Source organism: Lithobates pipiens, unplaced genomic scaffold (assembly GCF_037356315.1).
Source record: "Lithobates pipiens isolate NorthernLeopardFrog02 unplaced genomic scaffold, aLitPip1_a1.2 Scaffold_25, whole genome shotgun sequence".
NCBI lineage: Eukaryota > Metazoa > Chordata > Amphibia > Anura > Ranidae > Lithobates > Lithobates pipiens.
The window spans coordinates 108,709,498-108,732,836 of NW_027507787.1; the positions used below are offsets into that span (position 1 = coordinate 108,709,498).

A 23,339-nucleotide genomic window follows, 5' to 3' on the forward strand; every position below is an offset into this window, starting at 1 on the left:
GATACAGAAAAAGTATCCCTCTAGAAGCCCACAAGTCTACATCTGGTAAGCCAGACAACTCACGAAGCAGGGGGTTGCGCCATAGCGGTGTATGTGAGTGGTAATAGTCAGCTCCCAGTAATCTAAGGGCTAGTTTCCAAATACTCCGGTGGTGTGGCAGGATCTGGGACCGGGCATCCCTAACCCCACCACCCCGAAAAATCATCTGAAGGGGAGTATCAACAAGGGATTCAGCCCTCCCGCCCACCAAGGCCTGATATCTGTGACTATCCGCTCTATGGAGGTGATAAAAATGGGAAATCTGGGCTGCTATGTAGTATGTGTGGAAATCAGGGAGAGCCAGTCCCCCCATAGAGGTCGGGTTTTTAAGTGTGTTCCATGCCAACTTATGTCTAGATGGGCCCCAGATAAAGGTGTTTAAGACACCGTCTAATGTTTTAAAGAACGCCACGGGGACCATGACAGGGGAATGCCAAAGTACATAAAGGAGTTTCGGCAGGAGGATCATTTTAGTAATATTGATCCGTCCCATAACCCCAATGGGGAGACGGGACCATGCCTTAGTCTTCTCCCGCACATACAGAAGCAGTGGTTCAAGATTAAGATGAATATACTCCCCAGGTTCCCTCGTAACCTGCACTCCCAAATACTGAATGGAGGATACCCTGGAGAGCGGGAGAGAAGCTGCATCCCGGTCCGGGGAGAACAAGTCAATGGGTAGAACCTGCGACTTGGTCCAATTAATACGCAGAACGGAATGACCACCAAACTCCTCTATGACCCCCAGGGCAGCCTCCAATGACCGACCCGAGTCCTCTAAATACAGTAAAGTATCATCCGCATACATACTTACCGATTCCACCAGAGAACCGCGTCGGAGGCCTACTACAGCCGGGTGTGCCCGAAGTGCAGCAGCCAACGGTTCTGCCGCCAAAGCATATAACATAGGAGACAACCCTGACGTGTGCCACGGCCTAGCTGAAAGGGGTCCGACACCCATCCGTTAACTGCTACTCTAGCCATTGGGCGATAGTATAGGAGAGTAATCCATTTAACAAAATTGGGGCCAAACCCAAATTTACCCAAGCATTCCCAAAGATAATTCCACTCAATGGAATCAAACGCCTTAGCGGCATCCAGTGACAACACCACCCTCGAGCATACTTTGTCATGCTCAGCCTGGATATTCATATATAACCAGATATTAATGGCCGTGTTTTTCCCGGGCATAAATCCCGTTTGATCCGGGTGAACAAGTGATAGGATGACTCCACTCAGACAAGTGGCAAGTACTTTAGCCAAAATTTTAATATCTGCTTGGAGCAGCGAGATGGGGCGATAGGAATCAGGGCAGTGGGGATCCTTTCCTGGCTTGGGTATCACTATAATAACTGCCTGCCGTAGAGTATCAGGTAGGGACCCGGAGTCAAATATGTGTGTATATAATCTCAACAATTCTGGCACTAGTGTCTCAGAGTAGTGGGCATAGAAATCCAGGGGAATACCATCCAGTCCAGGGGCCTTAGCCGTTGCAAGGGATGCCACCGCTAGCCTAATCTCATCTGCCGATATCGGGGCCTCAAGAGACTCAACCTGAGCCTCAGACAGGTGGGGAAGAGAGATATCTCGGAGGTACGCCCCCGTCTCAGTCCTCGGCCTATGTACCTGCGACTCATAAAGGGCAGCATAGTAAGCACGAAACATGGTGGCCACTGTTGGCGGATCAGTCACCTCCTCACCCCCATTGTCAGTCAACGAAACCACCACCGGGGGCTTGGAGTCCCGATGCGCCAAGTAGGCCAGCAACTTTCCCGCCCTCTCTCCTTGTTCAAACACCCGTTGCTTAACAAAAAACAACTTTTGCTTAGCCTGTTCAATGTGGAGGTGATCTACTAGCCTTATGTGGTGTCGTAATACCTGGGCCTTAGCAGGTGTGGGGTCAGTAGTGAAGTCAGTGGTCACCGAGGCCAGCTCCCGTAGGGCATTAGATAGCAAAGTCTTGGAGGTACGCTTCAACCGGTTAATCCGGTGTGTTAAAGGGGAGCGTACATGCAGTTTAAAAGCCTCCCAGGTACAGTCAACCGGAGGCGTCCCCTGATTAGTAGTAAAGAAAAAACCCCATTCGTCCCCTAAGTCTTCGCTGTCACTCAAGGCGGTTAACCAGAAGGGGTGAAGCCGCCATGGTTTCGGTCCAGTAGGTCGGGTCAAGGAAAAAGTTGCCCAGCAAGGAGCGTGGTCTGACAATGATCTAGCATAATAGCCCGTGTCTACTAGCCTGGGTAACAACTGGGCGGACACAGCAATATAATCTATACCTGACATGGTGGAGTGAGTTGCAGAGAAACAGGAGTAAACACGTTTAGCCTGATATTTAAATCGCCACAGATCTGTAAGAGAGAATTCCTGAAACGTGCGACCTAGTCCAGTATCTCCCGGTAAATGATCCCCTCGAGTAGAGCTCATTCTATCCACCCCCGGATTCAAAACCATATTAAAATCACCCAGCCAAATTGCTGGGACATTAGGGTGTTGAGCCATAAAAGATAATCCCTCTGTAATTAGTCTATGATCGTAAGGCGGGGGTACATAATAGGCGAGAATAATGTACTGTTCTCCGTGCAATAAGCAGTGTATAAATATATATCTGCCCTGCGGGTCTATCTGCAAAGAAACCAAGGAAAACTGTGCCGTTTAGATACCAATACAGACACCCCGCGAGAATAGGACGTATGGGTGGCGTGGTAGGCCCATCCAATCCACGGGCGACGCAAAGCTATTTGCAATCTCCCAGTTACATGCGTCTCCACCAGGACTGTGATATCCGCTCTATAAGTTTTGAGACACCCAAACACTGCCGCCCTCTTAATTTTATCCCGAATCCCCCTGACATTCCACGTCAGCAACTTCAGGGTACCCATGGCGTGGTCTCAGCCAATATCACAAGGAGGAAAATAGTATCCAAACCACCCGTCAAAGCAGTATCCATTCCCATATTCATCAGAGTATACATGAAAAAGAGACATTTGTCTGTTCCATAACCAAATAAAGCTTGTGCTATAAACTAAGCATAAAACATAACATACTATAACATAATAACTACAACCCATCCCCACCCTCCCTGCTCTCAGCCACCCCAACTTGGCTGGAGCTCCCTTCCCAAAACAAACCATAGAACACTAGGCAATGTCAATAACAATAAGCCACTGGACCCAGTGACAAGACCAAGTCTTCTCCCGTCATAACCCGGCTTGTAGGCTGGAGCCGGACCATGCGTCCATTTCCCACCCCACTCCCATTGGTGCGGTGCCCAGTTCAGCAGCGGGACATAACAGTCCAGTAAAGGGCATGTATCAGGAGAAAGTCAAAGTTCTGCAGTCCCATGCAGCAAGTCCAGATGACCCGCGTCCCCCCCACCCCCCCAGGGAAAGGGCCCAATAGAGCCCGCCAAGCGGGTCCCCCAAACTAAGAGGGAGGGGGAAGGGGTATTGTGTAACGAACCAGGGGGATGTCCGCAGAGCGTGGCCATAGGCAGCAGTACATGTTCAGTCAACAAGAGCAACGGCCATCCCTGTTAGAGAGGGGGAACAGAAGCATCAATTCAGGGACTGAGGATAATGAACCACGCATAGGCAGTCCAACAGTGATCTGCTTGCACACGGGCAAATAGAAAGGGGGGAGCAGATAGAGTACTCACAAATCTTCCAATGATTTTAGTCTCGAGGTGGCCGATTTCGAGCCGCGTCTCTCTGTTCCAACCAGGAAACTGCCATCTCAGGATCTTCAAAAAAGTATTCCCTATCTTCCCCCACTACGCGGAGTCTGGCCGGGTACAACATGGCGTACTTGAGGTGATGTGCCCTGAGGCGCCTCTTGACTTCCACGAATCGGGAACAACGTTTTTGAACTTCTGCGGAGAAGTTGGGAAACACTGAGATATGTCCGTTCTGAAACGGGATGTTGCCTTTTTCACGAGTAAGGCGAAGGATGGCATCCCTATCCCGGTAATTTAGCAGCTTAGCAATGCACGTGCGAGGAGGTGCCCCCTCCGGCGGCGGGCGGGCAGGCATTCTGTGGGCCCTTTCAATAATAAATGAGGTAGAAAACGCCTCCCTACCGTAGGCTTTAATCAGGAGAGATTCCAAAAATGTTGCCGGGTCAGCCCCCTCGGAGCCCTCCGGCAGGCCGATAAAGCGGAGGTTAGATCTGCGGGCCCTATTCTCAAGGTCGTCCTGTTTCTGGGCCAGCTGCTGGAGCTGCTTTTGCACATCCTCCTGGGCATGCTGCAGAGGGAACAGGACATCTTCGGCCTGACTGATCCGGGTTTCAGTTTCCTTCACTCTGTCACGCAGTTTAGCCATGTCCTGTCGGATAAGTGAGACATCCACCTTAACCTCCTCAAGCTTAGTTGTCAGTGTGGTCTGGCAGGTAGAAATCGCCTCAAGCACCTTCGCCGTGTCTGAGGTAGCAGGTTCTGCAGCCGGAGTGGACTGTCCGCCATGTTGGCCCTCATGGTCCCGCTGGAACTTTTCAAGAGATGCCGCCGCTGCAGACTGCTTCTTCGTCGGAGACATCGTCCCAATGTATGCACGAGAAAGTAGCGGGTATTACACTGGTAAGATCGTAGGTAAAATAGTCAGTGGGCACCCAGGATCACTACAGGAGATCGCGGTAGGAGCGGAGCTCAGGTCACAAGCGTCCTACTCCATTGCTGTCCAGGCCACGCCCCCCCCCCCCACATTGCGCTTCTTAGCGGAATTCGGGAGTGAGCTTAGAAAGTTTGTTTCGAATCCAGTCCAATACACGCCCCAGATGGGAGGCCAGGTAGTAGCGTCGCAAGTCAGGGAGAACCAACCCTCCCTGTTGTTTAGACAATGTCAGCTGTGACCGCTTAAGTCTGGGATTTTTGTGGGCCCAGTTAAATTGAGTGAGCAAGGATTGAGCTTGCTTAAAAAACGGGACTGGAATCTGGATCGGGAGAGCTTGGAAAAGATAAGTAAATTTAGGGAGTATGTTCATTTTAATGAGATTGCATCTCCTGAACCAGGAATGGAGGCCAGAATGCCACCCGTGAAGCAAACTGCGGATCTTAGTGACAAGGGGTGGGGGGAAGTTCAACATAAACGTACGCGCGATGTCCGGTGGAATGTAAGTACCTAAGTACTTAAGGGCTGTATGGGTCCATTTAAATCGAAAATTGGACTGCAAGTCTATTAACGTTTGCGGGGGGACTGCAACCCCCATGGCCTTTGATTTCAAGAAGTATCCCGTATATCTGGAATTCCCAAAGGAGATTTGGCAAGGAAACTCTGGGATTCGTCAGCGAAAACAGCATGTCATCCGCGTAGGCAGATATCTTGCACTCAATAGTACCCATTTGGAGTCCCGTTATGTCTGAGTTTTGTCGAATTGTGGAGAGAAAGGGTTCCAATGACAGTGCGAATAATAGGGGCGACAGGGGGCAACCCTGTCTGGTCCCATTCCCCATGTCAAGGGGAGATGAGAGAACCCCATTCGCTTTGACTTGAGCTGAAGGGCGTGAGTATATCTTACTTATCCATGCCAGCATCCGTTCACTCAGACCTATATGGCGAAGGACTGGTCAATATGTATAAGGGACTGCAAGTGATGTGCCAATCACGTGGCGAGGATTTTAGAGAATAGTTTTAGGACCGAATTTAGGAGGAAAATGGTTCTGTAGCTCCCACATAGGCCCGGGTCTTTGCCCTCCTTTGGTATCAACGAGATGTGGGCTCTAAGGGTATCCTCAGGAAAATCCCCATTTGAGCTCAGAGTATTAAATAAATTCACCAAGCGCGGGCCGAGAATAGGGAGGAAGGTCTTAAAGTATTGTGCGGTATATCCGTCAAGGCCCGGAGCCTTACCCACCTTCGGAGGTCCCACGGCTGTCTGGACTTCTTCCAGTGTGATCGGGTCCTCCAAGTACTCCCGTGATTCCGATGAGAGGGTTGGTAGACCAGAACCGGTTACATATCTGTCTATATTGTCCTGTCCAGACCCTGAATCGGGCAGGTTGTAGAGATCAGAGTAACATTTTTCAAAGACTTCGGCTATTTGGGTTGGGGTAGAGGCCCTCTGGCCATTCTCATCTATCAACTGTGATATGTAAGAGCCAGATTTCAACTCCTTTACCGACCTGGCTAAGATTTTTCCGCATTTGTCCCCTGACTCCTACATCAGTTTACGACAAAACTGGAGTGCCGCTTTCGCTTTATAATGGAGTAGGTCAGCAATATGGGTACGGAGTGTCCCCAATTCAATCTCTAAGGTCCATGAGGGGGAATGTTTATGTTTCGCTTCCACAGAGGCAAGTTCACGAAACAGATTAGCAAGCTGTTCCTTCCGTGTTCGTTTGATGCGCGCCCCGTGCCTGATAAGTACCCTGCGGAGTACTGACTTGTGAGCCTCCCAAATTATCCCCGGGTCACAGTCCTGCGTTTAGTTTTCTTGGAAATAAAGGTCCAATTCCCTGGTTACATCTCCTAAAACTTCTGGTATCTGGAGGAGGCTCTCATTAAGGTGCCAGAATAGAGACCTAGGTGAGGGGTTCCTAGAGAGGGTGTAGGTAAGGGCTACAGGAGCGTGGTCGGACCAAGTAATATGGCCGATGGAGGAAGAGCTCACCAAGTGCAGTTGGTCATGTGGAATCAAGAAGAAGTCTATCCTCAAGTATGATTTGTGAGGGGAAGAGCAAAAAGAGTAGTCCCTTTCCCCAGAGTGTTGCAGACGCCAGACATCAACTAATTGGTCATTCAGTAAACACTTAGTAGTCCGCTTTCTAGAGGAAATGAGGAGCGAGGAGCAAGAGGCAGAAGTGTCAACCAATGGCGAAAGGGGACATTAAAGTCCCCACCTAATATCAACTGGCCCTCCCGAAAGTCACATAATCTGTGCAGGGTAGTTCTGAGGAACGTGTCTTGGTGATCACTGGGAGCGTACACAGTGGCAAATGTAAAAAGGCGCTCTCCAATGTGGCCCCTAAGAAAAAGATATCGGCCCCCAGGGTCCACCAGAGAATCCTGGAGAACCCAGGGGAGCCTGCTAGAGATCAGAATGGAGACTCCCTTGGTCTTAGAGGAGGGGTTAGTAGAGTGGTTGTCCGCACTCAACAGTACAGGAAGGGTATACTAAAACAGCACAATTATGCTATAGCGCTTACCAGATGTACACTGGGTTTAAAGTGCTGTCCTACTTGGGTTGGTGGGTAGACAGGTCGGAGAGGGAGCCCCCGAATCCTAGTCCCCCCAGTCCCGGCAGTGGTAAATGTCACGTCTGATACCGGTATGCAAATAAAAGACAATCAGTAACATCATAGAACCAAAAAACAATAGTATAACCAAAACAGAGGTAGAGCATATAACTGTCAGCACTGAGGGGTCTCCTCGGCTCGCCCTAAACGTAGGCATGCACGAGGGAGCCCATCACAACAGAAAAGGCATCACAGAATGGGATCCACCACCCCCCGTCCCATACCCCTAAAGTACATGCAGTCCCCGAACAAATGCATTTCTCCCTTTGGCAGATTGTCCTCTCCTTACCCCCTCTCCACCGTCCACGCCCCGGGGGGAAAAGGGGCAGGGAAAGGGGGAGTGGAAGGGGGAAAGGGGGAGGAAAAGGAGGGAAGGGAAGGGTGGGAAGGGGGGAAGGGAGGGGGGAAACAGGGGAAAGGGGACAAACATGCGGAAATGTCAAGTCCTTTAGCGCACTCCCACCAGCAAACACCCAGACCCCATAAATTTCAACTCCTCCCCTCCATGGTCACCACATCAAGATGAAAGAGGAGCAGCCCTGGTCGGTGCATGGAAAATCCGGCAGGCAAGGGGCTGGGGCCACCATCCCTCCATCCAACTGGAGACTTCACCCGAGCAGCAGTCCTGGGGCCCGCCAATTAGTGTCTCTCCTGCATCGCCATTGGGGGCTGTGTAGAGCATCCAGAGGGAGGCTGGGACTGCCCAAACAGTAAGGGGTAAATCCTCCAGGGGGGTCCAGAGTCACCCTGGAGGGAAGCAGTGTCTCGTACCAATAGGCTCAATAAATAAGTCATCTAGGGTCCCCGAAAGCTGCAGAAGGCAATGTCGGCAAAGAGTAGGTGGGAGCCAGAGGGCGGGACGAGGGGCGTACACCCTAGCACTGTAACAGTGCTAGGTTCCTGTATTACAGATACAGAACACCAGCAATAAGGTGTATACTGTGCAGAAGGTACACAACACCCACTCTAACTTCTGCACTGCAGATGCATGTATTGCAGAAATTGAACAGCAGTAATAAAGGGTAGCTTCAGGTGTGTACTGTGCAGGAGGCACATAACACCCACTGTAACAGTGCTAGGTTCCCAAGCAGTAAAGACACTGTCCCTGCCTATCGTCCTTTTTCCCTGACCACCGCAACACACTATACAAGGCCGCCGCGCTGGCGGCCATATATAGTGTGGGGTGTGTACTAAACCCCCCTGAGCTATAATTGGCCACAGGAATCCTGCCTGTGGTGAATTGTGGCTCTCCTCACAGAGGATGTCACATCTGTTCTTATTATATAGAACCTATTATGCTCCTCGTAAACTTTTTCAGTTTGGCCGAACGGCCGGACGCAAGTTGCCCCCGGTGCGGGAACATGGGGGGAGACATGATGCACATGTTTTGGAGATGCCCGAAGTTGATCGGCTACTGGACAGAGGTGACAGGAACCATTGATCGGGTGTTTGGAACCTCCACCAGGATGGAGGCGAAGTATTGTCTCCTGGGATTAGTTGAAGGAGTTGGAAACCCGGGAAGTAGCCAGATGGCAGTTCTGAGATGCCTATTTCAGGCAAGGAAACTGATTGCCCAACCCTGCTTAGCCTCCAATGTTGGCAATTACTTGTTTTTTTTCGCTTGTTTCCCAAGATGACCATGTTGGCGTTTGTCAAGATGGTTGAGAGTGCCCGAAGAGATCGCCTATGGCCCCATCACCTTGAAAGTGCCTGATCTTGTCTGATCTCAGAGGCTAAAAATTGTCGGGCCTGATTAGTAACTGGATGGGAGACCAACTGGGAATACCAGGTGCCGTAGGATTCTTTTTATGTTGTTGGCGTTGACATGGTTTTGTTTTTCCGCTTGTTTCCCAAGGTGGTCATCTTGGCATTTGTCAAGAGGGCTGAGAGAGCCCAAAGAAATCTCCTACGGCCACATCCCCCTGAAAGCGCCCGATCTCATCTGATCTCAGAGGCTAAGCAGGGTCCGGCCTGGATAGTACCTAATTAAAGGTGCCGTAGGAATCTTTTTATATTGTTGGCTTTGACCTGTTTTTCTTTCGCTTGTTTCCCAAGGTGACCATTTTAGCATCAGTCAAGAGTTTTGAGTATGTCCCAAAGCATTCGCCTGAGGTCACATCACCCTGAAAGCACCTGATCTCAGAGGCTAAGCAGGGTCTGGGTCAGATGGGAGACCGCCAGGGACTATGTTGTTGGTGTTGACATGTTTTTTTTCACTTGTTTGCCAAGATAACCATCTTGGTATTTGTCAAGAGGGTTGAGAGTGTCTAAATAGAACACCTATGGCCACATCACCCTGAAAGCGCACAATCTCATCTGATCTCGGAGGCCTAGCAGTGTACGGCCTGGTTAATACCTGTATGGGAGACCATCTGTGAATACCAGGTGCCGTAGGCTTCTTTTTATGTTGTTGGCGTTTACCTGTTTATTTTCGCTTGTTTACCAAGGTGACCATCTTGGCGTTTAACAAGAGGGTTGAGAGTGCCCAAAGAGATCACCTACGGCCCCATCACCCTGAAAGCGCCCAATCTCATCTGATCTCAGAGGCTAAACAGTGTCAGGCCTGGTTAGTACCTGGATGGGAGACCGCCTGGAAATACCAGGTGCCATAGGCTTCTTTTTATGTTGTTGGCTTTGAACTGTTTATTTCGCTTGTTTCTCAAGGCGACCATCTTGGCGTTTGTCAAGAGGGTTGGGCGTGTCTTGAAGAGAACGCTTACGGCCACATCACCCTGAAAGCACCCGATCTCGTCTGATTTCAGAGGCTTAGCAGCATCAGGCCTGGTTAGTACCTGGATGGGAGACTGCCTGGGAAGACCAGGTGACATAGAAGGATCTGGCCTGGTTAGTGTCTTGATTGGGAGATCGCCTGGGAATACCGGATGCCGTAGGATTCTTTTTATGTTGTTGGCTTTGACCTGTTTTTTTTCCCTTGTTTCCCAAGGTGACCATCTTGGCATTTGTCAAGAGGGTTGAGAGTGCACAAAGAAATTGCCTACGGGCGCAACACCCTGAAAGCGCCCAATCTCGTTTGGTCTCAGAGGCTAAGCAGGGTTGGACCTGGTTTGTACCTGGATGGGAGACCGCCTGGGTTTTCCAAATGCCGCAGGCTTCTTTTTATGTTGTTGGCGTTGACTTGTTTTTTTTGTCTGTTTCCCAAGATGACCATCTTGGCGTTTGTCAAGAGGGTTGAGCGTGCATTTGATCTCAGAGGCTAAGCAGGGTTGGGACCTGGTTAGTACCTGGATGGGAGACCGCCTGGGATTTCTCGATGCCATAGGCTTTAGTTTTAAGTTGTTGGCATTGACTTATTTTTTTTTTAAATTATTCTTTTATTAAGTAGAACAACATAAATATAACAGTCAACCATACAGCATGACCCAGGGTCACAATTACATTGTAACAAAAAATAGGCAGCCAAATAACTCTGGGTTCTCAGAGGGGAGTCCTACAGTTTCATGCAGAAAAGAGAGAAACCCCACCTCCGACATGTAGTACAGAAGTACTGAGTAACGGAGTAGTGCAGCTCCGTTCAGACAAATGTAATCATGGAGAACAACTGGGACCACAGCGAGCCAGCTTATCATGACCTACGTGAACCAGAGTAAAATATGAGCCGGTCATGTCCAGAACCCTGGGGTTCTTCTGGGTCCCGAAGGCTAGTAAGGAGACAAGGCATAGTCAAAAGGGAGGACGGGGGAAGAAGAGAGTGCAAAGACGGAGAGAGAGGAGGTGGGGGGATAGCGGCGGGAAAAAAAAGAAAAATAAAGACAAAAAGGGAGGGGGGAATGCCACCCAGGGCAGACATGGCCTACATAGGTAAACATTAGATGTTCAGTCGTTTTCTGGGACAGAGGCACTGCTCACCTCCCGAACGTAGTCTCGAGTACCAGTAAAATACCTGCAGGGCCTCCATGTAACACTAAATGCCTCTTCAGTGTTGTGAAGGGTGGCGGTCAATTCTTCCATCCGGAGAATATGATTGACTTTGGAATACCACAGCACCTTGGATGGGGGCTGAGGCTGCCTCCACAGTGTGGGAATGCAGGCCCGGGCGGCATTCAGGAGTTGCATCGTGAGGGTTTTTTTGTATTTTCGAACAGGCTGTTAGGTCAAGTGTAGAAGGCACGCTGCTGGGAACCCAAAAGTTCCTCAAGGCCGGGCATGCCCAGAAAAGGTGTCCCATGATCCCCGTATCTGAATTTCACCTCCAACAAACATCCGGGATCGATCTATCCATTTTATTCAGAAGGTATGGGACTCTATACCAGCGTGAGACTATCTTGTATCCTGATTCTTGATATTGGTTTGCGATGGAAGCTTTATGTACTAAGGTCAGGATCTTCCCTATCTGTTGTGGGGTAAATGTGATGCCTAAGTCCCTCTCCCATTTGTGGATAAATGGTGGGGGTCGACTCCTCCTCCTGACTACTCAATAGGTTGTACAGGAGGGAGAGGGTGTGTCGCACAGGTTCCCTTTTGTGACAGATGGATTCATAGGGTGTCAGGTCTCTAGGAGTGTAGGGGGCCCTTTGTATGGCCAGAAGAAAGTGACGAAGTTGATAAGCACTAAACAAGTCAAGCGGAGGGTCAGAAAGCTCGGCGACAGTTTGCGTGGTCGGGAGCCCTCCCAAGGGCGACACCTCTCCCAGTCGCTGTTTCCCCACCACTGTCAACTGTCGCAGTTTCTTGTTGGTAAATCCCGGTGGGAAGTCTGGATTACCTATAACCGGAGTCATTGGTGATGGCAGGGGAGCAATGTGTGTGCAGCGGAACAACCTCCGCACAACAGCCAACGTAGCTCCCACTACGGGGTGACCTCTGAGGTCTTTTGGTAGGGAGGACAGGAGCCACGGGGAGGTCAATAGGGGAATGGATCCATCCTCAATCTCCATCTCCACCCACTGCTTGTGTGGGCCATTACAATGCCAATCAACGACTCTGGCTAGCAGAGTCACTCTGTAGTATTGTCTGAGATCTGAGAGACCCAGACCCCCCTTGTCCTTTGGTCTGGCAAGCAATTGCAAACGGGCTCTGGGCGGTTTGCGCGCCCAAATAAAGTCCCGGAGCAGCACCTGCAGTTGTCTGAAAAAAATTGGGGGTAACCGGATCGGTAATGTCTGGAACATGTGTAAGATCCGCGGGAGGGCCGTCATTTTGAATGCATTACAGCGCCCGAACCAGGTCAGTGTTAAAGCATGCCATTTTCCCAAATCAGATTTCAGTCTATCCAGGAGAGGGACAAAATTAAGCGGGTACAATTGCGCTAAATCCGCTGCGATGTCAACGCCCAGGTAACATATCGATTTTTCAGCCCAGTAGATGGAAAAGCGGAGCGGAGCCTCTTGGCCTCACCATCCGGGACCGATATATTCAATACAGCTGACTTGGCGCAATTGATTTTATAGTTTGATAGGCTGCCGTATCACTGGAGAGACGCAAGTATATTGGGAAGCAAAATGTGTGGATTGGAGACAGAAAAAATTAGATCGTCAGCCTACGCCGCAATTTTGTGGTGTGGTGTGCCGAAGGTTTGGATATGCCAGTAATATTCGGGTCATTCCGAACGTGACACATAAGTGGTTCCAGTGTCAGAATAAAAATGAGGGGAGACAGAGGGCACCCCTGCCTCGTCCCATTAGTGATGGGGAAAGAGTCCGAGCACCACTCGTTCACCCGTACCGCTGCCGACGGCGTGGAGTAAAGCGGGTTGAGAGTGCCTGAAGAGATTGCCTATGGCCACATCACTCTGAAAGCACCCAATCTCGTCTGATCTTGGAGGCTAAGAAGAGTCGGGCCTGGTTAGTACCTGTAGGCTTCTTTTTATGTTGTTGGCGTTGATTCGTTTTTTTTTTTTTGCTTGTTTCCCAAGGTGACCATCTTGGCATTTGTCAAGAGGGTTGAGAGTGCCCAAAGAGATCGCTTACAGCAGCATCACCCTGAAAGAGCCCTATCTCTTCTCTGAGGCTAAGAAGGGTTGGGCCTAGTTAGTACCTGGATGGGAGATGGCGTTGGAATACTAGGTGCCGTATTCTTCTTTTTATGTTGTTGACATTGACCTGTTTTTTTTCGCTTGTATCTCAAGGTGACTATCTTGGCATTTGTCAAGAGGGTTGAGAATGCCCAAAGAGATTGCCTATGGGCACATAACCCTGAAAGCACCCGATCTCCTCTGATCTCAGAAGCTAAACAGGGTTGGGCCTTGCTAGTACTTGGATTGGAGACCACCTGGGAATACTAGGTGCTGTAGGCTTCTTTTTATGTTGTTGGCCTTGACCTGGTTTTTTTTCACTTGTTTCCCAAGGTGACCATCTTGGCGTTTGTCAAGAGGATTGAGAGTGCCCGAAGAGATCACCTACGGCCCCATCACCCTGAAAGCGCCCAATCTCGTCTGATCTTGAATGCTAAACAGTGTCGGGCCTGGTTAGTACCTGGATGGGAGACCGCCTGGGAATACCAGGTGCCATAGGCTTCTTTTTTATTTATTTAGTAGTATGCGACATACAATGCAAAGGCAACTTCACAGAATGTGTGATACAAATAGTTACAAATAAACGATAATATTGCATGGATATCAGAGCCAATGGTAAGAAATTCGAGGAGAATAGCACGTGTACAGCTTTGCGGTCATGTGAAGATGAGATTAAAGCTCCATCTCGTTGGGATCCTCTACCACTTAAAATATTATTGACACTAGCCCTGCTACCCTCGAAGAGTTTAGATATCCATAGATAGGGGAAGAGTATTGTGTAGTAGTCAAATTGGGTCGGAACATACCATTTTCTTTTCCCTTTTTTGAGTTAAGAAGGGAAATAGTAGAACTGAAAGGAGGGAGAAGGGGAAAGAGAAGATTGGGGAAGGAAATGGCAGAAAAGGAAAATAAGGGGTAAGGGGGTGTCGTGGGTAGAGTGGATAGGGTGGGGTCCCCTCCCAGGGAGCAAGAGACGCCCTCGGCTCACCAGCTCATCAGCTGTCCAACGTTTGGAACAGCGATCTTGTGGATGAGTCTCAGGACAGGCTGCCAGAATGTTTGTAATTTAGGGCATTCCCAAAAAATTTGGAGAATGGTACCAGCCTGTTGCCCACAGCGACAGCAGCGGTCAGATTGACCGGGGAATATTTTGGCCAACACCACCGGTGTACGATACCAGCGTGTGATCAGCTTATATGAGATCTCCTGATATTTACTGCAGAGTGAAGACTTATGGGCGAAAAAGAGTATTCTGTCCTTCTGTGGTTTGGAGAATGTAGTTTGTAAGTCCCTTTTCCATTTAGCTAGGAAGGGTGGATCCGTGGAGGATTGTGCATCTGTCAGGATTTGGTAGGACCTAGAGAGGGAACCACGAATTGGGCCATCATCCAGGCAAAGTTCCTCGAAGGGGTGGAATTGTCTAGAGAAGAACGAATGGTTAGGTAGTGATCCGAGGAAATGGATTAGCTGTCTAGCTCTCCAGCTATCCATTGCAACAGGTACTTGCTCTAGCAGTATGGTCCCTATGGGAATCAAGCCCGTGGGTCCAAGAAATAGGGCTGCTCTCAGAAGCCCTTTCGGGGCTTGCCTGGTAAAGGCCTGGTCAGACAGGCCCGGAGGGAATCTAGGATGTCCAATAATTGGGGTCATAGGAGAAGGGAAGTTAGTCAGGTGGGAAAGGTGAAAATACTATCCATCTCGGCGAGCGAGAGGCCAATTAACGGGTGAGTAGTCACACAGGGCTCCAATGGCCTCCCCGCCCAAGGCAGACCAGCCAGTGGAACCCACGCCATCTCCTGCTCTAGCTTGACCCATAGCTTCAGTTCCCCACGCCGGTGTCTTATCACATATGGTCCCCCATCGCATATTGTCCGCTGTGTACTGCGCATGCGCAGTACACAGCAACACAGATTCTGAAATTTGCCGAGCATGAACGGCGCCTGCGCACTGAGTCCAGGTTCTATCCCCACTATCCAAGTGGACACAGAGTAAGAATATAAAAGAGCCGAGCGCAGCGAGGCCGAACCCGAAGCGCGGCGAGCGAACCTCGCCTACGAGGGGCCCTCTAATATTCACAACCCTATGTCCGCTTGGATGGTGGGGCTACCACCTCCACTCAACGTGCAGGCGACGTTCAGCTTCTGAGATTTTCCGAAGCTTCGTCGTCTCCGTACTGCGCATGCGCAGTACGGCACAGACACTATATCATGGCCGGACAGTATATGGCAGAACACCGGCACCAGTCAACCACCGGTGTCATGTGCGTTGCTGTGTAATATAGAGCAGGGTCCGGGAAGCCAATACCTCCCCTCAATTTCGGTCGCAATAGCATTACCCTACCAATACGCATATGTTTTCTTCTTGGCTTCTTTTTATGTTGTTGGCTTTGACCTGTTTTTTTTAGCTTGTTTCCCAAGGTGACCATCTTGGCCTTTGTCAAGAGGCTTCAGAGTGCCCAAAGAGAGTGCCTACGACCAAATCACCCTGAGAGAGCCCAATCTCATCTGATCTCAGAGGCTAAGCAGCGATGGGCCTGGTTAGTACCTGGATGGGAGACAGCTTGGGAATACCAGGTGCCGTAGGCTTCTCATTGTGTTGTCGGCGTTGACCTGTTTTTTCCCCCTTGTTTCCCAAGGTGACCATCTTGGCATGTGTCAAGAGGGTTGAGAGTGCACAAAGAAATTGCCTAGGAGCACAACACCCTGAAAGCGCCCAATCTCGTTTGGTCTCAGAGGCAAAGCAGGGTTGGGCCTGGTTTGTACCTGGATGGGAGACCGCCTGGGTTTTCCAGATGCCACAGGCTTATTTTTATGTTGTTGGTGTTGACCTGTTTTTTTCGCTTGTTTCCCAAAGTGATCATCTTGGCATTTGTCAAGAGGGTTGAGAGTGCCTAAAGAGATCGCTTACAGCCGCATCACCCTGAAAGCACCCTATCTCTTCTGATCTCAGAGGCTAAGAAGGGTTGGGCCTAGTTAGTACTTGAATGGGAGACGGCCTTGGAATACCAGGTGCCGTATTCTTCTTTTTATGTTGTTGGCGTTGACCTGTTTTTTTTCGCTTGTTTCCCAGGGTGACTATCTTGGCATTTTTCAAGAGGGATGAGAGTGCCCAAAGAGATTGCCTATGGGCACATCACCCTGAAAGCGCCTAATCTCCGCTGATCTCAGAGGCTAGAAAGGGTCGCGCCTTGTTAATACCTGGATGGGAGACCGCCTGGAAATACTAGGTGCGGTAGGCTTCTTTTTATGTTGTTGGCGTTGACTTGTTTTTTTTGTTTGTTTCCCAAGGTGACCATCTTGGCGTTTGTCAAGAGGGTTGAGCATGCCTGAAAAAATCTACTATGGCTGCATCAGCCTGAAAGAGCCAAATCTCATTTGATCTCAGAGGCTAAGGCCGCGTACACACGGGCGGACTGTTCGTCCAATTTTGTCCGCTGAACAGTGTTTCAGCGGACAGTCCGCTCGTGTGTGGGCTTCAGCGGACAGTTTCAGCGGACAGTCTAACGAACAAAGTTTTTCAGAATTTCCGTAAGACTGTCTGCTGAAACTTGGTTTGAGCGGACAGTCCGCTCATGTGTAGGCTTGTTCGTCAAACTAAGTTCCGCGCATGCTCAGAAAGGATTTACACGCCGAAGGTTGCATTGCAGTGTATAGGACTTTGAATCTCTCGTCCCGTCGTACGTGCCGTTCACGTCATCGCGCAAGTTTTCAGCGGACTGTTCGTTCGTCGTGTGTGGTCAAGTCCGCTCATGCAAATTTTGAACGGACTGTTTGTCAAACTGTTTGACGAACCTAGTTGGGCGGACAGTCCGCCCGTGTGTACGCGGCCTAAGCAGGGTTGGGACCTGGTTAGTACCTGGATGGGAGACCGCCTGGGATTTCTCGATGCCATAGGCTTTTTTTTTTAGTTGTTGGCATTGACTTATGTTTTTTTTTTGTTTTATTCTTTTATTAAGTATAAGTAGAACAACATAAATATAACAGTCAACCATACAGCATGACCCAGGGTCACAATTACATGGTAACAAAAAATAGGCTGCCAAATAACTCTGGGTTCTCAGAGGGGAGTCCTAGAGTTTCATGCAGAAAAGAGAGAAACCCCACCTCCGACATGTAGTACAGTATAACTAATGCAGCTCCGTTCGGACAAATGTAATCATGGAGAACAACTGGGACCACAGCGAGCCAGCTTATCATGACCTATGTGAACCAGAGTAAAATATGAGCCGGTCGTGTCCAGAACCCTGGGGTTCTTCTGGGTCCCAAAGGCTAGTAAGGAGACAAGGCATAGTGAAAAGGGAGGACGGGGGAAGAAGAGAGTGCAAAGACGGAGAGAGAGGAGGGGGGGGGGATGGCGGCGGGGAAAAAAAGAAAAATAAAGACAAAAAGGGAGGGGGGGGGGAATGCCACCCAGGGCAGACTTGGCCTACGTAGGTAAATGTTAGATGTTCAGTCGTTTTCTGGGACAGGGGCGCTGCTCACCTCCCGAATGTAGTCTCAAGTACCAGTAAAATACTCCAGGGCCTCCATGTAACACTAAATGCCTCTTCAGTGTTGTGAAGGGTGGGGGTCAATTCTTCCATCCGGAGAATATGATTGACTTTGGAATACCACAGCACCTTGGATGGGGGCTGAGGCTGCCTCCACAGTGTGGGAATGCAGGCCCGGGCGGCGTTCAGGAGTTGCATCGTGAGGGTTTTTTTGTATTTTCGAACAGGCTGTTAGGTCAAGTGTAGAAGGCACGCTGCTGGGTTGTCTGCGATATCTACATTTCTGAGAGTTTTTATCGTCCCGGTCACCTCCACCCAAAAGTTCCTCAAGGCCGGGCATGCCCAGAAAATGTGTCCCATGGTCCCCGTATCTGAATTGCACCTCCAACAAACATCCGGAATCGATGTATTCATTTTATTCAGAAGGTATGGGACTCTATACCAGCGTGAGACTATCTTGTATCCTGATTCTTGATATTGGTTTGCGATGGAAGCTTTATGTACTAATGTCAGGATCTTCCCTATCTGTTGTGGGGTAAATGTGATGCCAAAGTCCCTCTCCCATTTGTGGATAAATGGTGGGGTCGACTCCTCCTCCTGACTACTTAATAGGTTGTAGAGGAGGGAGAGGGTGTGTCGCACAGGTTCCTTTTTGTGACAGATGGATTCATAGGGCGTCAGGTCTCTAGGAGTGTAGGGGGCCCTTTGTATGGCCAAAAGAAAGTGACGAAGTTGATAAGCACTAAACAAGTCAAGCGGAGGGTCAGAAAGCTCGGCGACAGTTTGCGTGGTCGGGAGCCCTCCCGAGGGGCACACGTCTCCCAGACGCTGTTTCCCCACCACTGTCAACTGTCGCAGTTTCTTGTTGGTAAATCCCGGTGGGAAGTCTGGATTACCTATAACCGGAGTCATTGGTGATGGCAGGGGAGCAATGTGTGTGCAGCGGAACAACCTCCGCACAACAGCCAACGTAGCTCCCACTACGGGGTGATCTCTGAGGTCTTTTGGTAGGGTGGACAGGAGCCACGGGGAGGTCAATAGGGGAATGGATCCATCCTCAATCTCCATCTCCACCCACTGCTTGTGTGGGCCATTACAATGCCAATCAACGACTCTCGCTAGCAGAGTCGCTCTGTTGTATTGTCTCAGATCTGGGAGACCCAGACCCCCCTTGTCCTTTGGTCTGGCAAGCAATTGCAAAAGGGCTCTGGGCGGTTTGCGCACCCAAATAAAGTCCCGGAGCAGCACCTGCAGTTGTCTGAAAAAAATTGGGGGTAACCGGATCGGTAATGTCTGGAACAAGTATAAGATGCGCGGGAGGGCCGTCATTTTGAATGCATTACAGCGCCCGAACCAGGTCAGTGTTAAAGCATGCCAGTTTCCCAAATCAGATTTCAGTCTATTCAGGAGAGGGACAAAATTAAGCGGGTACAATTGCGCCAAATCCGCTGCGATGTCAATGCCCAGGTAACGTATAGATTTTTCAGCTCAGTAGAATGGAAAAGCGGAGCGTAGCCTCTTGGCCTCACCATCCGGGACCGATATATTCAATACAGCCGACGGTGCAATTGATTTTATAGTTTGATAGGCTGCCGTATCGCCGGAGAGCCGCGAGTATATTGGGAAGCGAAATGTGTGGATTGGAGACGAAAAAAATTAGATCGTCAGCGTACGCCGCAATTTTGTGGTGTGCCCAGGGTTTGGATATACCAGTAATATTCGGGTCATTCCGAATGTGACACATAAGTGGTTCCAGTGTCAGAATAAAAATTAGGGGAGACAGAGGGCACCCCTGTCTCGTCCCATTAGTGATGGGGAAAGAGTCCGAGCACTCTGAAAGCACCCAATCTCGTCTGATCTTGGAGGCTAAGAAGAGTCAGGCCTGGTTAGTACCTGGATGGGAGACCACCTGGGAATACCAGTTATTGTAGGCTTCTTTTTATGTTGTTGGCGTTGATTCGTTTTGTTTTTTTTTCGCTTGTTTCCCAAGGTGACCATCTTGGCATTTGTCAAGAGGGTTGAGAGTGCCCAAAGAGTTAGCTTACAGCAGCATCACCCTGAAAGAGCCCTATCTCTTCTCATCTCTGAGGCTAAGAAGGGTTGGGCCTAGTTAGTCCCTGGATGGGAGATGGCTTTGGAATACCAGGTGCCGTAGTCTTCTTTTTATGTTGTTGACATTGAGCTGTTTTTTTTCCGCTTGTTTCCCAAGGTGACTATCTTGGCGTTTGTCAAGAGGGTTGAGAGTGCCCAAAGAGATTGCCTATGGGCACATAAGCCTGAAAGCGCCCGATCTCCTCTGATCTCAGAGGCTAAACAGGGTCGGGCCTTGCTAGTACCTGGATTGGAGACCACCTGGGAATACTAGGTGCTGAAGGCTTCTTTTTATGTTGTTGGCGTTGACTTGTTTTTTTTTTTGTTTGTTTACCAAGGTGACCATCTTGGTGTTTGTCAAGAGGGTTGAGAGTGCCTGAAGAGCTCGCCTATGGCCACATAACCCTGAAAGCACCAGATCTCGTCTGATCTCAGAGACTAAACAGGGTCGGGCCTTGTTAATACCTGGATGGGAGACCAGTTGGGAATACTAGGTGCTGTAGACTTCTTCTCATGTTGTTGGCGTTGACTTGATTTTTTTTTTTGTTTCCCAAGGTGACCATATTGGCGTTAGTCAAGGTTGAGAGTGCCTGAAGAAATCTCCTACGGCCACACCACCCTGAAAGAGCCCAATCTCATCTGATCTCAGAGGCTAAGCAGGGTTGGGACCAGTTTAGTACCTGGATGGGAGACCGCCTGGGATTTCCAGATGCCGTAGGCTTCTCTTTATGTTGTTGCCGTTGACCTATTTTTTTCCGCTTGTTTCCAAGGTGACCATCTTGGTGTTTGTCAAGAGAGTTGAGAGTGCCTGAAGATATTGGCTATGGCCACATCACCCTGAATCTGTTCCATCTCGTCTGATCTTGGAGGCTAAGCAGGGTTGGGCCTGGTTAATGCCTGGATGGGAGACCGCCTGGGAATACCAGGTGTCGTAGGCTTCTTTTTTTTTTTCAAATATAATTTTTTCTCCAAATAGGGGAAGACGGTCCCCCGAGTACATAATGCAACAGAGAAATACAGAGCAAAAAGCAGCTGAACAATACTTGATACAGGTATATTCGCAACTGTGAGTCTGCCTTCCATCAATCACAATGATTCGAGGCACAGATAAAGTACTGTACCAAGATCCAGGGTCATACAAACCCCAGGTCCCTCCGGCATAATCCATCCAGAGGGGGGTGTGGGGCCGTCATTCCCAATTTTCCACTTTTTCCAAAAGAGAGAGGGGGTGGAGGGGGTGAGAGATAGGGGAGGAAGGCAGAAAAGAGAAGGGTTGAAAGATCAGGAAAGGAGAAGAGGGGACGAGACACGATGGCAGCCACTGTCCAAGGGGCCAGTCAAGGAAAGCTCAGAGCACTAAGGCGATAGCAGGCGACATCCTTCCAGGTAGAATATAAAGGTATTCCAGATGTCTCAGGTTTGTTTAAAAAAGTCTTGTTTACCTTGTGATGTGAGGATCAAGTCCTCCATTTTTTTTAATGTCCTCTATTTTCCTAAGCCAGTGAGTAATGAAAGGAGGGGAACATTTTTTCCAATAGAGAGGGATGCAGGATTTCGCCGCATTTATCACATGCCGTAAAATTGATTTTTTTTTGTACTTCTTAATGGGAATCTGTGAATGGTGCAAGAGAAAGAATGCAGCCTCTTCCTGGATGGAGAAGTCTGTGAATTTTTGTGTTATGCATCGGATCTCTGTCCAGAAGTCCACCAAGCTGGGGCAGGACCAAAAAATGTGCAGCAACGTGCCCTCTTCTTCTCCACACCTCCAGCATATGTTCGAGGAAGAGGGGAAACATTTCTGCAGCTTTGATGGTGTCAAATACCACCTGGTGAGAAGTTTAAAATTCGTCTCCTGTATCTTCGTGCACAGCGACATTTTGAGAGCCAAAGTGATAATGCGTTGTCTCTGTGCTGGGGAAAATGAGCAATTAAGGTCCTTTTCCCAGTTGGACAGACAGGTTAAGTGTGGGTAATCTGTTTGAGAGAGAATGTGGGCCAAAGGGCCTTCGCTCCTGCATAGAGTCTCAAACTCCGTCTGAGGGCGGGCGAACATTTGAGGATTGGGGATGGAATGGAGAAAATGATGTCGTTGCGCCGCTCTCCAAAAAGGCAGTTGAAAAAGCCCTGTCGGATCTGTTAGGGTTGAGAAAGAAGTCCATTTTCCATCAATGACGAATTTAGATGCATTGTCTAGGTTGGAATTTCTAAGTGGGTCCCCAGTTCAAAGGTTGGATGGCCACGTATAGGGAATAGGGAAGTCAAAGACGTGAGTGTGTTTTGGGTAGCGATCAGGTGACTGACTTTCAACTAAGCCCCTATAGTGGGATGTGACATAAATTCTGTGGGTAAATACTTATAGCACCACATGGCGCTTCTTAGCGGAATTCGGGAGTGAGCTTAGAAAGTTTGTTTCGATTCCAGTCCAATACACGCCCCAGATGGGAGGCCAGGTAGTAGCGTCGCAAGTCAGGGAGAACCAACCCTCCCTGTTGTTTAGACAATGTCAGCTGTGACCGCTTAAGTCTGGGATTTTTGTGGGCCCAGTTAAATTGAGTGAGCAAGGATTGAGCTTGCTTAAAAAACGGGACTGGAATCTGGACCGGGAGAGCTTGGAAAAGATAAGTAAATTTAGGGAGTATGTTCATTTTAATGAGATTGCATCTCCTGAACCAGGAATGGAGGCCAGAATGCCACCCGTGAAGCAAACTGCGGATCTTAGTGACAAGGGGTGGGGGGAAGTTCAACATAAACGTACGCACGATGTCCGGTGGAATGTAAGTACCTAAGTACTTAAGGGCTGTATGGGTCCATTTAAATCGAAAATTGGACTGCAAGTCTATTAACGTTTGCGGGGGGACTGTAACCCCCATGGCCTTTGATTTCAAGAAGTATCACGTATATCTGGAATTCCCGAAGGAGATTTGGCAAGGAAACTCTGGGATTCGTCAGCGAGAACAGCATGTCATCCGTGTAGGCAGATATCTTGCACTCAATAGTACCCATTTGGAGTCCCGTTATGTCTGAGTTTTGTCGAATTGTGGAGAGAAAGGGTTCCAATGACAGTGCGAATAATAGGGGCGACAGGGGGCAACCTTGTCTGGTCCCATTCCCGATGTCAAGGGGAGATGAGAGAACCCCATTCGCTTTGACTTGAGCTGAAGGGCGTGAGTATATCTTACTTATCCATGCCAGCATCCATTCACTCAGACCTATATGGCGAAGGACCGAGAACATCATTGTCCATTTGACCCGATCAAAAGCCTTCTCGGCATCAGTACTCATGAAAAGACAAGGGGTCCCAGATGACTTTGCTTTATGGATCAGGGTAAGCACCTTAATGGTGTTGTTCCTATCTTCCCTGGTGGGAATAAAACCTAACTGGTCAATATGTATAAGGGACTGCAAGTGATGTGCCAATCACGTGGCGAGGATTTTAGAGAATAGTTTTAGGACCGAATTTAGGAGGGAAATGGGTCTGTAGCTCCCACATAGGCCCGGGTCTTTGCCCTCCTTAGGTATCA

General features: G+C 49.4%; 7 pseudogenes; all 7 read left to right on the forward strand.

The window, feature by feature from the left end:
• Positions 1-9,763: 9,763 nt before the first annotated feature.
• On the forward strand, positions 9,764-9,882 carry LOC143931929 (5S ribosomal RNA; annotated as a pseudogene).
• A 3,519-nt stretch (positions 9,883-13,401) lies between these two features.
• On the forward strand, positions 13,402-13,520 carry LOC143932681 (5S ribosomal RNA; annotated as a pseudogene).
• Positions 13,521-13,620: 100 nt separating this feature from the next.
• On the forward strand, positions 13,621-13,739 carry LOC143932299 (5S ribosomal RNA; annotated as a pseudogene).
• A 1,965-nt stretch (positions 13,740-15,704) lies between these two features.
• Positions 15,705-15,823, forward strand: LOC143931779 (5S ribosomal RNA; annotated as a pseudogene).
• Positions 15,824-20,205: 4,382 nt separating this feature from the next.
• Positions 20,206-20,324, forward strand: LOC143931856 (5S ribosomal RNA; annotated as a pseudogene).
• Positions 20,325-20,419: 95 nt separating this feature from the next.
• On the forward strand, positions 20,420-20,539 carry LOC143931539 (5S ribosomal RNA; annotated as a pseudogene).
• Positions 20,540-20,637: 98 nt separating this feature from the next.
• LOC143931991 (5S ribosomal RNA) lies at positions 20,638-20,756 on the forward strand (annotated as a pseudogene).
• Positions 20,757-23,339: the final 2,583 nt, after the last annotated feature.